Source organism: Falco punctatus (assembly GCF_963210335.1).
Source record: "Falco punctatus genome assembly, chromosome: 11".
Lineage (NCBI taxonomy): Eukaryota > Metazoa > Chordata > Aves > Falconiformes > Falconidae > Falco > Falco punctatus.
The window spans coordinates 32415458-32432411 of NC_137591.1; the positions used below are offsets into that span (position 1 = coordinate 32415458).

The 16954-nt window shown below is 39.3% G+C and overlaps 1 long non-coding RNA gene across 7 annotated transcripts in view; it reads left to right on the plus strand.

Moving 5' to 3' along the window:
• Positions 1 to 8236, plus strand: part of LOC308071283 — a 107490-nt gene extending 99254 nt beyond the window's left edge. For all 7 annotated transcript variants that reach the window (XR_013931058.1, XR_013931059.1, XR_013931060.1 and 4 more), the window contains one exon: positions 5261 to 8236. This is a non-coding gene — a long non-coding RNA (uncharacterized lncRNA). The remainder of the gene's footprint in view (positions 1 to 5260) is intronic.
• The last annotated feature ends 8718 nt before the right edge of the window (positions 8237 to 16954 follow it).

A 16954-nucleotide genomic window follows, 5' to 3' on the forward strand; every position in this document is an offset into this window, starting at 1 on the left:
AACGGCAATAACAACATTGAAGCACCATCTTTATTGAATCCACTACAGAGTGAAGCACGCTAGCGAGCTTTGCCATGCAAGAAAGCCTCTTGACTGATGCTCTATTTTGATGTGTAAAATTTTCTTGCTGAAGGTGAATCATCTGTGAGCAGGGAGTTGCTCTCACTAGCAGCCTAGAAGTAAATTTTCCATGGAAAAATGCAATGACATTATTTAAAATAGATTTCTTCATCAAGTAGTATTCAGCTATGTTTATGTTTATTTGTGGTCCAGATGCTGTCACAAAGTTTCAAGGTTATTAGAATAAAGTGATGTGTAAGGATGGGGTAGGGAAGGGAAGAGCAAGGTTTCATTCTGGATTTTTGTTTGTTTGTTTTAAGCCATTTCTGTTCTTCGTCAACCTATGTCAGCCTTGTATGGTGGAACACTTACCTATAGATCAGGAAAGGTGGAAACGTGGTTCCTGCCTTGGTTTTGCTGCAGCTGTAGCTCAAGAACATAAGTGAAAGGAAGCAGGAACTCAAAACCCATCTTCTTGTGAATGGAGAGTGGGCAGATCCCAATGTGTTGAGGGAAAAGGAGAATATGGGAGTAGTCTGCCTGTCAGGTGGTGTACCGCTTAGGAGAGCTGTGAGAGGGGTATCTCTGGGACCCTCAGCTTTAATTAGGTCTCACCAAACATGGCCTTTCTTTGCAAAGGATTACGGTCACCGAGAGCACAGAAAAATATTTGTTTTCCATTACTTCCCCATCCCCAGTTTCCTCCTCTTTCAGATTTTAATATCTTCATTACTCTCAGCAAGAGGTGGGATTGAAGAACTATAAAGTTTGGGGCTTTGGGTTTTGTTACCATCATTAGATCGTGGTGGTGCTGCCCCAGCTGTCCCTTTGTCCCATGGTCCTGCACACGCCTGAGTGCAGCTGGGCACTTAACCAAAATTGTACTGTTTGCTCCCATCAGCAATATTCAGGGAGCTTAAAAAGGAGATCAGAGAAACCACAGAAGCAAAATAAATAATAAAAATAAGTAAGTAAATGGTTCTGCATTTTAGTTTTTAGAACTGCATGAGGAGAGCAGCAGCTGGGGCTGAGCAGGGGAGGAGGGGAGTCGTAATCAACATGCTCATTTTTCAGTAAGCCCCAGATGCAGATCAAGAAATGCAAAGTTTGTGCTGACTAGGAGACAAGGGCCTCAGTTCTCATCCAGTAGAAAGTAAATTAAAAATAATTATGAAGAATAGCAATTTCTCTGGAAGCGTTCAATGCCTTGCATATTTTTTCCATAGTTATATTCTTTGCATAGATTAAATGGAATGTCCTGGGAGCTAGTCTGGGAATATTTCATGCACCTATGATCCTCCAGCAGCCATACCCCACCCACAGGACATGTTCCCTCCAGCTGACAAGCATAAACTGCTCTGGAACTAGCATTTTCCAGGTGGTGTGACTTTGGAGCTGTTGAGGAGAGGATAAGCAAACTCCTAAGGGTGGAATTCCTAGGCAAGGAAACTCAGAAACAGAAAAGACTACTTTTGTTAATTTGGTGTTCCCATGGACTGAGAGAATTCTGTTTTGAGGGGATGGACATGAGCAACATTTGTGCATCTAACCGAATATTGAACAAAGGTGAACAAGTTTCTCAGACTTGTTCTAGTATTATCCATGCCCCAAGCATCCCCAATGATTCATCGTGGGTTTATTTCAGTGTAAGGGCAAGCACGAAGCCAGTAAAGAAATCTTCTTGGTCTCCAGTACTTTGACCAACCTCATTTTAAATCAAGATGTCTTTCCTGCATGATATATTCTGTCTCACCTAATGAGTTAGGTAATGTTGATAGGCCTATAAAGACCATGGATTTAAGGAGAGATTGCAGGTTCTTGGCCAGTTAACTGGTTCTTATTTTATATTTCTGCCGCAGCATACATTACAACATAGGCTGCTCTTCAGTATATCAGGGGAATGCAGAGAAAATACAAATAACTTGGCTCATATATTTAAAAGCATATAGAAAGCACTGGCTCATTCTGTGTGTGTTCCCAGTTCCTCTTTTAAATTATTCTCAGCATAAAGCATGTATTTACATTCAGAAAAGAACTATTCACAAGAGGCATGCAGCTGTGGAATGTGTTACATATTGTAATTATAAAGATATATTTGTTCCTTTTTCCCTGCGAATAGATTCTTGTATTGATTTGTTCTTACTTCTGCACACCTACACTGGTGCAACGGGGAGAAGGTTGATTTTATGTGAAACGACTTTAATTGCCTTATCTCTGGGGAAGAAATACAGTCATTGAAAACCTCAGTTACAATTTTGTAACAATTTTTCTAAACAGACTTAAACTAATGATTCAAAACACTTTTCTTCTTAATTAAGACTGTGGTTATAGATGGTTACTGGGATGCTTGGAAGGTCTGGGGAAAAAAGAACACCTAGAAAGTTCAAGGAAAAAAATGTGAAGTTGAGCACAGGTTTTTTTAGATCGAACGAAAGCTATAGCTTCGGTAAATTGTTTTGAGAAAAAGAATTATCCAGCAGATTCAAAGCCATCTAATAAGTGAAAACGAGGAACAAAACCTGGGGTTTTACTTTTAATCCTACAAAAAAGAGCCAACAAAGAGTCAAAAGCCCGAAAAAGATTCTACTCAAATCCCAGACCCCATAAAGAGATCTTTGTGGAACAATGTGACCCTCAGGCTTGGATCTTGTTTTCCTGGACATAAATGGAGACAAAATCCAATACAGTCAGCAGATGAGGCCAGTAAGGCAACCACAAGGTGTGTCAGTTGAGGATTAGTTACATGAGCAAGGAGCATTTGTAGGCTTTGAACATTGTTTTTTAAATCTAGCACATCCCTTTGAGGTAATGTCCCCGAAATTGCTCATAAGCTGGTATGCTTTGGAGATTCTGTTTTCAAAAGCATTAATGAATGTTAAGAACTATTATGCACTCTGTTGGCTATTTTTATTGAGTTGCCTTTTTTTTATTTATTTCTGAATTATTGAGGATCTCCAAAATTACTGCAGCAATATGGATACTGTTACTACAAAGTTCTTAGTTGTTAATATAACCATTATATTTCAGTTTGTTTTAAGAATAGTTAGAATACACCTATTTTTAAAAAAGAGAGGGCAGGAAAAACAAACCCTGTGTTGGACCTGACATATTGACCTCTGAAGATGTGAATCCTCTACAGACATCCTGCAGTGATATTGAGTGGGGAGAGCTGTACAGAAATGCTGACAGAGAATGTTGCATCAGATAAATAGATCAATTTTCTTGGCAGAATAACAACATTTTTCCTTCTTTGATATGGGGCAAATGGAATTGCTGAGCTGTGTTCTCAGTTAAGATTAGATACATATTTTGAGCCCAAAGCTCCTCTCTATCAGAAGTTAATATTAACAAAAACACAAAAGCCTCTCTGCTTTAAGTATTACTACTACTACTACTACTACTGCTATTAATGTGTGTGTGTGTCTATCTGAAAGTATAGCATGAATGGCTTTTGCTTTTTATCCACAAAGAAATGTATTTGACTCTTTTACGGTAATGGACTGAAATTCTTCGATTCACAATGTTTGCTCTTCTGCGGTTTGGATGAATACAGCACATTCATTTCCTAAATGACTGTACAGAGGTTCTCTCTCTTACACTCCCAAGAGGATCATGTTTTAGTTCTCTCCCCTCTCAGCATCTACCCAAGCTGGATGTTGTTCCTTTGCTTATCTTGGGTTTTCCGGGATATTGTTTTTTCCATTATTTTTTTTTTTTTGTGTGTGTGTGATTATTATAGGCACCTTTCAGCTCAGATGGTCTATTCTTTCATGAAAATGAGATTTTAATTAATCTCTTGCAAAAATTTCTGTCTTGTGTGGATGATGTCACGTTTCCATTATCTAACCCTTAATAACTGATTATAGCCTAATTGAATGTACTAGAGGAAAAACGGCAGGATGTTAGGATATAAAGTTCATTAAGGAAAATCAATTTGCAAGGCTTTAAATTGCATTAAGATCTACCCTTTAAATCATCTAATGTATTTCTTCCTGGTTTGGGGAGGTAAATAGGCACATTGTGGAGAAATATGTACAAGAAGAAGTGGTAGATTTTGTGGGTAAATTAAATTGCAAATGACTGAAGATCAGACAACAAATCCATTATCAATGACAAGCTGCCAAGGTACTCAAAGAAATACTTTGCCAAGTGCCTTGTATTTTCCATTTCTTTGTCATTTAAAAATAAATAAATCCTGCTTGTAGGTTGAACCAAGCTGTATCTCATTTTATTAAAAAAGCCAATAGAGAAGGGTTAATGAATACCATATTACTTGCTCTCCAGGATGGATTTGGCAGCCCCTTTACATGCCAGACTGGATGTTTTTATCTTTTTCAAGTCTATAAACAGTAGAAGCTGCTTATAGTCATATTCTTGGCATCATCATCAGCTGGATGCATTTCAATTAGTGTCTGTTGTGGTACTGAGTCAATATCATACCTTTGTGAATTGTTTAATAAAAGCAGTCGGCGGGAGACAGCCTTACCTTGGTAGTTAACTCTTGATGGTTACTGAGGACATGGCGATATGCTGATGACCGTTCATGTCCCATGAAACCGCTGTGTTTCTGTTGGGTTCTCAGGGCTAGCTGCGTCTCCCTGGGGCTTCCTGGGTGCCCAAGGGAGACAACGCTGGAGCAGTTCTGGGGAGGGAAGGCAGGGGTGATAGCTGGGCTCTCAGGCCTGGGCCTGCCTGCACCATCTTGTATGGATTGGTACGGCCTGGCTGGTACTGGGCCACCTCTTGCTCTCTGCATGACCTCTGAGTTTTGGTACCAGACAACGATTTTGTTCAAAAACTACAATAAAGTAATAGACACCCCCACCCCCCCACCCCCCCGATATTACAAGCTAAATTAAACAAGAGTCGGTTCTGAAACAGGAGCTTTTCTCTCTAGCATCCTGGTTTCTTCTTGGTTCTGTTTTGGACTGGCTTTTGGGAATGACGTGAGTTGGTTCACCTATACCCCTTCTCCTCTGGCCTTTGGCATTCAGACATTCCCAGCACGGCGGTGGGAGACCAAGGCCCTGCTTCTGACTGGGACTCCCTTCTGGAGCCAGGCCAGCACAACCGGGCAGCCAGACCTGTTGTGTGACTTCAGCTGTTTGCACGGCACATGGCAGCCTTCCACGACAGGGTATGTCCCCAAAAGAAACCCAGTACCGTGGACATATTCCATACCTGCAATTCTTTGTCCAAGGTCCAATTGTTTACCAGAGTTTGCTGTGGTCTTCCTGTGTATCGGTGGGGATGAGGAACCCAGACAGATCAGCATGAAAAAGCAGACCCGCAGCCTCCTATTTATAGTGATTTTCAGGTAAGATAATTAATTAGGACTTCAAAGGAAGAAGATGGCATGTTTAGCATAAGTTTTAAGTCACATTTTGTCACCTTCCCAGAAGTTGTTTAAAGAGTGGAGAATTGGTACAGTATGTCTTTCTCTTTGAGATGGTTTATATCGAGTTTTTAATTACATTGGAGATCTCTTAAATGTAATTTTGTATGATGGCATCTGGTACAAACTGGATGCCTCACTTTGATCTCCCATGGAATAGAGGTTGACAGTAATCTTCAAATGAAGAGTAAGATCAGCAGAAAAACAGAGATGAAATTAACATATTGGAGCATAGCTTTTCTTGTAATCATCACCGTATTAAATATGGAGGGGAGTATTCTCAAAATCAAGTTTGCATTTTGAACAGTGTTAGTGGGGCTGAGTTGTCCTCATTAGCTATTTTGTATTAAATTTGATAAGAAAACCAATGCTGACAAGCACTGGAAATGCTTTTTTTTTCATACTGTTTTTAATCATTTTAGATCACCTACTAAATATCTTGTAAAATTTTAATGGGTGTCTCTTTCGTAGTAAGAAAAAGGTGAACAAACTGAATATAGAAAATAAATATGCGGTCTTCTCAGCCTTTTCCTCCTCATAATGGTAGCAGAATGAAAATGATGGTGTGTTTATGTTTTGCTTTACTTTCAATTTGCAACCATATTTTCGCATATTTGATATGCCTGGAAAAGCATGTTGCATACTTCTGCAATGAATTTGCATTTCAGGTACAAAATTTTGGCCACTTTTGTTGTAAATTTTGCAAGTAAGCCCCCCCCCCCCCCCTTTGGGATTTTTTTTTTTTTTTTTTTTTCCAGAATTTCAGAACATTCCATGTCTTCCCTGGGTGTAAATAACACGCTTCAAAATATAAGATGCTCACTTTTATGTATTATCATCCCACAGATGAACTCACAGTGAACATTTTCATTCTGAATATGTAATATTGTGGGTTTTTTTGAACAGATACATATTTGGAAATGCTAAAGTGGGAGAAGGTACCTTTTATAATTCCTTGTGTTTGCTGTGAAAACATCTAAAAATTCCTACAAACATTCATTGAAGTCTTTCTTCATTGGAAATTTTTATCCCTAAAGAATATAATATATATTTTCTGTGCCAAAAGCATTAGGTTAATTTTGTCCTTATGGTAATTCCAGGGGAGTCACTGAAGTCTTTCTTTCAGGAGACAGATGCTGCTGGCGGGTTTCTGTGTTTTCCTGGCACTGACTGCACCCCATTGCTGCTCCAGTGAGGAGGCATCCAGTGAGAAGAGAAAGACCAACATCCTTGCATTGATCTCTCTTCTATCAGATGGATGAAGATGGACTTTAAATATGTTTTTAATTACAATTTTTTAATGTTCTTTAATTGAAAGCATAGATTTGCTACAGCCTACTTCATAAAAAATGCAATCTAATTTGGAGTAATGCTCTTTGTTCAACAGGCACTACTACATAGAAGAATACCACTGTTGAAGGTTGGGGTTCAGAGACTTTGTCAAAGAAGCATGTTGAAAATCAGCAACTACCATTACTATACTCAGGCCTCATCAGTGCAACTTGGACCTAGCCTGAAGCCTGATGAAGATGTTGGTATGCTTTGAGTCAAGCCTTTAGTAAACCGGCACTTATGCATTCTCCATCCCTTATGTGCCTCCTGTCATCCCAGTGTGACAGTACCCAGTCTGTGCCATGTACTGGGGACTTAGCTGTTACTAGGCTCTCTACACAGTCCTTGACTGTGTTTGCAGCAGCACAATAGAGCAAAGCAGAAGAGGGACTCGATGATACATGGTTTCAAAAAAACATCTATTTTTCACTCTTTGCTACAACGATACCCTCTTTTGGGTTCACAAAGAGGGTTTTTGGAGGTGGGGGAAGACAAATACTGTATTATTTTCATGTAAGCTCAAAACACTACCTAATGCACTGCCATTAGGAAATGACATATACTTGTGTCCCTGTGTCTTGAAAGGGCTCATCAGCCACGAAGGTACCTGGTATTACGAATGCACGTTGACACTGACGGTATCTTTCCTTCTTTATGCACAGCACAGCAGAATCCCTGTCATTCAAGACAACTAGAAAATACATAACCAGGCAGCCCGAGTTTCTCATTTCTATAAGAGTTGGGGGCATCTCTGGAAAATAATCTTAGCAAAAAAAAATAATTATGGTTGACTTGCTATTTGCAATTGAGAAAATTTGTCATGCAGCAATTGTCTATTGCTTAGCATGACAAAAAGCTAGACAAATATAGAGCAAAGCTGTAACAGAAAAGCAAAGAAAGCGGTAAGAAATGAGTGGGAAACCAAGTCTTTGTTAGATTAGTGAGTGGCATGATAAGAAAATCCATTGTGTATTTTCTATCAGGCTGAAAATCTACTGCAATTTAGGCAATGAGAAGCTCATGTGCCATTGTGCTACTACTGCTGTGGTTATGCTGCTCGCGGATGGCAGAGGGAGGGAAGCAATTTAATAAATGAAATGTAACCACCTGATGCATAATTCAGTCTTGCAAGGGCAGTGTAGGAAAACAGTATCATATCTAGACAAATTAATCTATCTCAGGTTTATGACTATCTCAAGGCCTTCTCTTTCATTGTCAGTTCAGTCACAGGTATATATGTGATTATTATTTCACATGGAAAGTTATTTTCCAATAGCTGTTTTTGAAAGATGCTCCCTCACAGCAAAATCACTTCAGTGATATATGCTTTCATTTTGAAATACAATAGCAACTGTCAGTCAGAACCATAATTTGTTTTGCTTTGTTTTATTTTGCTCCTATTATTTGTGTATTATCATTTCAGAAAATAAATTTGTATGTAAGCAGTCAGTGCCAGCAGTCTGAAGTTTCATTTGTCATTGTAGGTGTTGGCACCACTGTGGTGCGTTACACTCACCAATCCCAATCATAACCAGCTGGTTAATAACAGCTGCCTAAAATTCACTGTACGAAAATATTGCGACAACTTAATAAATACAGAGGGGAAAAGGAATATTACAGAACTTTGTGGGAGACTGTGGCAGGGAGAGGTTTGGTCCCCTGCCCACAGAGGTGCTGGCTGGGCAGACTGGGTTCTGCTGGAGACCCTCGGCCAGCTCTGTAAGTGTCAGTCTACACACCATGATTAAAGTCACACAGCAACTGCTGGTGCAACATGTGCTGGGGGCAGTGCTTGAGGTCAACAGGTGGTCCCGAAAAACCTGCATTTGTGATATCACATCTTTGGCCAGTACTGAAGTTGACTGTAGACTCTACCGGAATGGAGTATTGATAAAAAAAAAAGAGTGAAATATAAGATATTATAAATGGTAATATAATAATATGTATAGGGTTATTATATATCGTGTATTATAATCATATATCATACATAATATAATAGATTAAATGATAATGTAATGACAGAAATGAGTACCTGTCAGGACTCTGGATCAATTTCCATTCCCTCTCCCTTCCCCAAATACCACTCTGAATTTGGGCTTCTTTTGTTTCAAGCTTTCATGTCTTTGTTTTACTAGGCACGAGCCACTTGCAGCGAACAAGGCACTGAAACCTGCCCAGCTGGCAGTCTGTGCTCTTTCTGAGCAGACGGTTTTGTTTTCTCACAGACCACACCTGGGGAGGGGAGGCTCTCCGCGAGAGGAGAACCCGTTCAGGTGAGAGCAAGCTGCATCCACATCCAGGGGGAGATGGCAGGGGAAGAAAGCGATTTCGGGATTGGTGTTAGGGATTTTGTATATGAAAATTGAAGATTCAATAGCTTCTGTTATCTTTAGGACTAGACATGCAGAGAGTGTGTCTGTGGCTCTTATCCCTCAGGCTATCTGAAAAGATATGGATATTCTCTGCGCTGTGGTGACATACTGAACATCCATACATCTCATTCATGTACCATTGTTCACAAACAGGGTCACGGCTTTAACATCCAGGGACAGAAAAAAATTCTTTTAAATTAGTCCATCTTTATTCTATGCTTTTTATCTAACACCTTCACCATTAGAAAGGTTTGTTTCTGGAAACAATAGAAAACAGCAGATAAGGAAGCAGGCTACAGCAGGTATAACACTTAGTTTCTGTCAGCTAGACAAGCACGCTTTCTTCCTCCCTAACATAATGGGGAAAAAAAAAAAAGAAGAAGAAAAGTGAACTAAAGCATGTTTTCATTTGCTAAGTTCCTTCAGTGCTGGAGCTGATAAAATTTTAAACATGCATCCAGAGCCAGTGGCAATGGAAGAAGAAAAGGAAGTCTTTCTCAGTGGATACCAAACAAATGAAAAAGGAAAAAAATCCTGACATTACTCTGTGCTGTAGCAAGGATGGGGAATAAATGGGTCAGAATTGAGGGAAGACAGGTCTTTAGAGGGCGGTTAAATGTGATGTTGCAGCTTAAATTTCTGCTCAGGAAGTCCCTGAACCACAAACTGGCAAAAGCTGGGAGGGAATGATGGAGAAGGGATCACGCTCCTCTTTTCTTAATGTCCTTTCCCCAGCTAACTACCGATAAACACATAATACTGGACCGAATAGAATTCTGTTCTGTCGCTGGGTGGCTTTTTAGATTGGTAAGCAAGCCCCTAGATGCAAGACTGGGGCAAACTTCTTGACAGTTCGATAGTAGCATGGCATGGAGAGACATGGGTAGGAGTGTTCTCACATTTTCTTTATATTTAAATCTTTTTTTTGAAAAAAATCGGGATACACTTCTCTCATCTTTCTACAATATCTGCTATAGGAAGCAAGCAACTTCAATCAACCAGCCTATTCAGTAAGGGTAGGCCTGATGTTACCTATTTAAGTAGGATTTATGCCTTGACTCTGCAAGTGTTAATATTCTTTTATACTTAATTTTACGGAGCTGTCAGCAAAGTATGTTATGAGGGAACTAACAGTGTGTATTGTTCACAGTTTTCAATTTTACTGAAAGGTTTGGGAGGAGAAAGTGGCACTGTTTGTGCAGATTGGTGTAGGTGGGGACTTTTCCTCCCCGACCTGTCACTCATGACTCTTTTTCCCAGGGGAAAGGGTGGTCAATACTACTGGTATGGACCAACTGATTTTGCACCCAAAACAAAACAAAACAAGTAAAACCCAAACATACTTGCCACCTTGCTTTATTTCCACTTTATAAGGCAGGTACCTAAAGCACGAGGGGGTCATGTCTTCTTTCTAAAAGTGTCTTAAAATGATGAAACATTTCTAAAACCAATAGTTTATCCTTCACAATGTATTTCATGTTAATAATAAATGAAATTGTGAAACTGGCATGATTTCCATCTGCTTTAATACTATCTTTTACAAGCCCATGAAAAGAGAGATTTTGAGAATAATAATCAGATATTGTTACTTCAAAAAACAAAGTAAAGTAGTTACTCAGTTTCTCATCCATAGTATATTTATTTGGAGGAGCTGAGAGTTCCTCATAATCATATAAAACTTAAATTTCTCTTTGTATGGCCATCAGGACTGAATCCATATTTCTAAAGCTTTCATTTCTGAGGGCTCTGGAAATCAGATTTTTTTCTTTGTGCAGTGAAATATTAATAAATATTGCATATCAATTTTTAACTTTTCTTTTCTTTGTTTCACTGGGTATGGCTCATAAAAATGTCTCTTATTCCACTTACTGATATCCAAACTAGGCGAAGCAGCATTAAAACAGAGCACATAAATACAGCAGAAATGTAAATGAAAGGATTTTGGTAACAAGACCTGCCTGAAGAAATCCGTACAGACACGGTACGGTAATATATATTTCCTCCAAAATATCTTAAAGATCTTTTGCTTTACCTTCTGCACATTGTAAAACACTCAGGGAATTATAGATTAAGTCCTGAATACATTTAGATCATTATTTCCAATAATAACAATGCAATTCTTTGAACAGTGTGCATTTCATATGTACAGAAGAGCTGTGGAATAAATAAGGCATCTACTGCACTGGAAAAAAGCTACGTTTCATGATTCACTTAGGGTTTGGCAGAAAAATAGGAACAGGTAGATATCTTCACAAAATGATTATGAGCTGTCTAGTGAAGATTCTGTCAGTGAATAATTGCAAGCAATATTTTTTGCCTGTAATTTAATACAGTTTTATGCATGTATATCAACAGTGGAGACAAATCTTGACAAGCTCAAGGCCTCACTTAAGTGGCAGTTTAAAGGCAAAGTTTCTGTTTGCTACAGGCTTACAGAAACATTGAATAGTCTTTTTACTCTGAAGAGCCGATAGGCATCCTCATGGAGCTATGCATAATTCAGTACTTTAAATGGCAAGCACAACTAATTTTAGAAGGTCTTAGGTAGCTTCTTCAGGTCTCACCTGTTGTCAGCTCCTTTCTGGTGATGAGGCACTGGCAGCGAGGGATGGCTTCTCAAAGCTCCTCTTCAGGAGTTTGTGCTCTGTCAGCTCCAAGTTGGCTATCTTTGGCCATTCCCTAGTTTGGGATGTCCAAGCCAGTTGCCTGCAACTGCTGGTTGATTGTGCAGGTACCAATGCCCTTAGGAGCAGCTATACTACCTATAGGCAAGAGCAGCAGGAATGCAGAAGTTCCCTGAACAGGTGTCATGCTTGATATTGCTTGGAGCTATTGCCCTTGGCACACCAGAGACCTTGACCCAGGCAGAGCCCCTGGGGGAGGATGGGACTGTCCGGGTTTTTGGGAACAGGGAGCACTGGGGATGGCATTGGTCCCACCTGTGGAAGGCATGCGCTTCTGCCTCACCAGCAAAATGAAGTGAGCAGACCATGTGCCATCAAGGAGAACAAATGGGAGATCAACAAGCTCTTCACAGTCATGCTCCAGAAGCACATACCAGTCTTACCAGTGATTCAGGGAAAGATGGACAATCCTCAACAAAGCAATGGTGAGAAACTTCCAAGATGGCAGTGACTGGAAATTTGGCATTTCCCCCAGAACAACAAATCCCCTTCTCTCTCTGTGTTTCTGCAATTACAGACTAGACATAGGGACTACAGGTACAGGGCATTGGAAACAGGTGAGAAGATGATGCCCCATCAGGGGAGGCATCAGAGCTGGCTGAGCCTTAACCAAGAGTGTGTAGTATGAAGAAAGAAAAGGGAGATGATAGCTACTCGAGGCTTTCTCCTGTGGGGGATGAAGACACCTATCTATGCACCTGGAAGGGCAGAGATAGTGGAAGAGGTTCCTATGACTGGGGAAAGGCAAAAGTTGCACCTGTCTTCAAGAAACAGGATCCACTTTCATAACAGTCCCTGAGAGGGTTATGCCATTTCCAAGAACATGCAGATGACTGGATTTGTTTTCAGACTCAGGTGTCCTAGAAATACATCTTTCAATAATAAGATACTCTAGTGATCATGTGGCAGAGGGGTCCTCATGGGAACAGATGTGTCTGGGTCAGTGCAGAATTGACAAGCCATAATCTCACTGCACTGACCATTTCTGTTATCCGAAGTTATTTATCAGCTGTAGAAGAGACAGGTATGGGAACCTTGACATTTCAGACTGGAAGAGGGCTTAGCTATGCCATATCAGAACTTCACGTCCACTTTAAAATGGAGATTGGCTAGGAAAATGTGAAGAAAACTCATTAAAATGGATACAATACAGCGGATACGCTTCATGCCTGCATACTTGGGTGTGATTAGGTGTATGCTAATTATCAGGATTAAGGTTCATTAGATAGTCCTAATGATATTGTCTATCTATGGGATCAGTGAGCCATGTGGATGAGTGTCCTTTAGATTGCACTCATAACTGGAGTAAGCACCGAATCACCCTGAAAATCTCTATCTGCAACATTTAGACCATTTGGACTGTTTGACCTAGGAGAACTTTTGGTAGACCTGCCAAAAGTCCGAAGTACTAATGACTGCCTGGGATCAATTAAGTCTCACTGCACAAAGCAGAACAAACAAAAAACCTTAAATTCTGTGACAATCAAAAAGCATTTATCACGGAAACTTTATGAGCAGGAATTTGTTCAGTTACACTTCTGTCATGCTGAAAACAGCTTGCTCTAGATTAAATTAATTTTGGGGGTATGTGATGGGGAGTCACTGACATGAAATGAAAAGTGATAAATACCAATAACTGGATGTTGGATCAGTTTTCCTAGGTTGGGCAGCTTAATTACCTTCACTCTGGTTTGACGAGCTCACCCTTAATAACTTTTTGGCTGTGTATCTTTATAAATCATGTTTTCACAAATCTTGATATTAAAAAACCCTGTCACAATAAAGTGCCTCAGAAATCCTGTATGCTTTACCAGTCTTTGCCTGGCCTACTTTAGAGATTAGTTTAATTTAGGTGATACTTGATTCCCCACTGTTGTTGTTTTTTTTTTTTCTTTTGCTTTTGCTTCTTGTGGAGATTAGCTTTATATAAACATGTTATCCATAACACAAATCAAAGTAGCTAGAAATAGTAATATAGTATGGTCATGTATATTCATGGTTGTTTGATGAACGAAATACATTAACATATTTCTAGATTCTCTGTCATTCCCTTCCTTTTTCTTTTTTTTTTTTTTTTCTTAAAAGAAAAAAAGAGAAAGAAGGAAAATGTTCTAGTAAATTCATGTATTTATGAGAGTGAAGTTATCAAAATGGGTAGGGTAATAATGCATTTTTTCTCTTTAATTTGGTGATTTGTAAATTAACGAGAAAAAAATGTTTTTCTGGTTCTATCAATCAGTGATGTAGCAGATTCTGCTTTTATAACTAAATGCAGTATTTCCTTCTCCCCTTCAATACGGGGAAATCAAATGCTTTTGAAATAACCACCAGCACCTCTTTGACAAGCGGGAGCACCAACAGTGGCGTCAGAGAGCTTGCAGCACTTCTGCACACATTGTCAGATGGACTTTATGATACATATTATATATTTTTTATATTTTTAAAAATTTTATTATATTATATATATGCGACAGTATTGCTCATACCGAGTTTATTAACTGCCGTTTAGTATTCCGGCTGGGAGACATCCCTCCATGCAAGCCCTGCGGTATGGTGTGTTGCTGCCCAGGGGAGGGAAAGGACGGCACCTCATCCAGAGGATTTCGCCCTGTGTTAACGTGTGCCCAGCCCATCGCCCAGTGCTCGTCCCACCCTGCGTTCCTTCACTGATTTTTATAATAAACAGCCCCACCAGAGGCCAGTATCTCATGGTGTTGTGCCTTCTGTGCTCCTGTAAGGTGGCAGAATTCCTGGTCAGTAGACTTTAATATTGGGGTAATTCTTCCTTTGCTGATTTACAAAATCTCAGTCATTCTGACCAACCTGACAAAGGTGCCTAGAAAGCCAAAGGTCTCCCTCATACCTGAGGATCTCTGGTGAGCTGGCCCAGGGCTTTCCCTAGGTCAGGGGGAGCAATTTTTTTTTACAGCCATAAGGGTTCCAGACAGGCTAGTCTGTACCTTGGGCCTTGCACATATCGTGTAATAGGGTGCTGGGCTGTGCGGGTTGAGGCCAGCACACTGAATAGGCTGTATTTACTGTTCCCCCATGGAAAATCTCCAGTTCCTGATCGTGAGGGCTTCTAAGGAGCCTCACAGAAGAAAGGGAGAAAGGGGTTTCACTGGATGTGGCTGTTGAGACGACTTTATTACTGAAGTTAAATGACTGACTCCACAAATCTCAGTAGGCCACTCTTCAGAAAAATAAAACTATAGCTTCCCTACTTCTCTAAATATTTTATACCTCATTCAGATGAAACTGATTTTTTTTTTTTTTAATATCTTGGGCTTTGTCTGAGGTGGAGATGGTCAAAGATTAGATTTTCTATTCCACGTAACAAATGTGATTTGACAAAAAATGAGGAGAAGTCGTTTATTCATTTGTAAATTAAAAACTTGACTTCTCCAAAGAGGAAAAACTTGGAGGAAAACAAAAAAATAAGAAAGATTGGCAATAATCATGAAATTGCGAAGCCTGAAGTGCAGGCTGGCATCCAGGTGCTGGGGATCCCCCTCAGCGGTGGCTTTCAGCCCCTCTCTGTTCCCACGTCCTGCCCAGCACAGGGCAGAAACCAGGAGACCCGGAACAGGAGGTTCTGGCTTCTGCTCCTGCATCAGAGTGTCTTTGGGCTCTGAGAAGATGACAGGAGCTCTCCAGGTTTCTGCAAGCTTGAGGTGTAGGAGGGAAGCCCTGATTAGACCTGAGGTTCCTTCGTAAGGCTTTCATTACTGCTTTGTTGCCAAAAAAGATAAATGAAGTGTCACTTACTGCTGCAAGCTTAGATAAGCATGAAGAAAGGAAAACCTGACAATTACCAGTCTGATCTAATAATGTAATAATGTAAGAAATTGAATTTGATACACAGTAAAACAATATGAGGCAAAGGAGATACTATAATTAAGGAAATAACTTAATACATATATGTTTAATTAAAAATACCCTTTATCTGAGAACATGCACTCTGTTTTGAATAGTAATTTGAAATCACTAAAGCTCTAGTTGAACAATGTAATTTTCATTTAACACTAATCTTGGACCTGCACATTGAAGACATTCAGCCCAGTGGAAATTAGATTTCAGTGAATTGTTTAGTGGTTTGTCTCATGGTTCCCAAACTGTTAAAAGTAACTTGGATCATGGAAGGCCAGCACATAATTGCCTTTATTGCATAATGTTAAGGTTAACATTTAGCAGTGTCCAGCTTCAACTATTCCAGCTGACAATGAAATAACATTGTCAGGGCTGTAACTTGTAATGTCTATAGCTTAAAAAACAAAACAAAACAAAAAACCCACACCCAAATTTTAATTCCCAAATAGAATTTTGAATCATTGAATTCCTCTTAGCATTTATTTTCAAAATTACATTCATTTTGAATAAAATCATAGTGAATAAGTCTAGTTGCTTTGTGCTTTATACTGTATATTTATAGAAAGTAGAAAAAATAGTATAGCAGTGAAAAAATAAAGCATTCCTTTAGTGGTCTTCTCTTTTCTTCTGCTTTTGTTATTGTTGCTTGTTTGTTGGTTTTTTTTTTTTATTTGTTTGGTTGGTTATTGTGTGGGGTTTTTTTCCCGTTAATAAAATATTCTGAAAAAACACATGCATTTTACCAAATGCTTCCAAAACCAATGGCCAAGTAAAACTTGTCCATGCAAACTCAGGTAATGTAAGAAACTGAAGATTACAATTTCAGAATGTGACAGGGTGTGAAGAGAAGCTGTATTGATGGAATGGTGTGTTCCAAGACATTTCTGATTAGCTACAGGAATGGCTTGGTGCCTAACCACTTTATTATCTCATTGCATTCATTCTTTTCCTACTTTAGTGAATATTTTCCCCTTTGTTTCTGTTATAATTTTGCAAGAATTAGAAAAAGGCTTATGGAATTAAAACCTTTGTTTCAGTGTTTATAAAAGCTCCTAGGATGTGATGTTTTTTTCTTCCTAAATCATCAAGCTTAACCTCAGATTTCTTACCAGAAAAGTTAATCCACTTATTGAAAAGAATAAGATATTTCACTGACTTTTCTTTTATTAAAGTTTCCACATGTTCTCTCTCATTGTCTCAGCTGGGCATTTAAGCTGCTTCCCGTAGAGTTGTAAATGCTA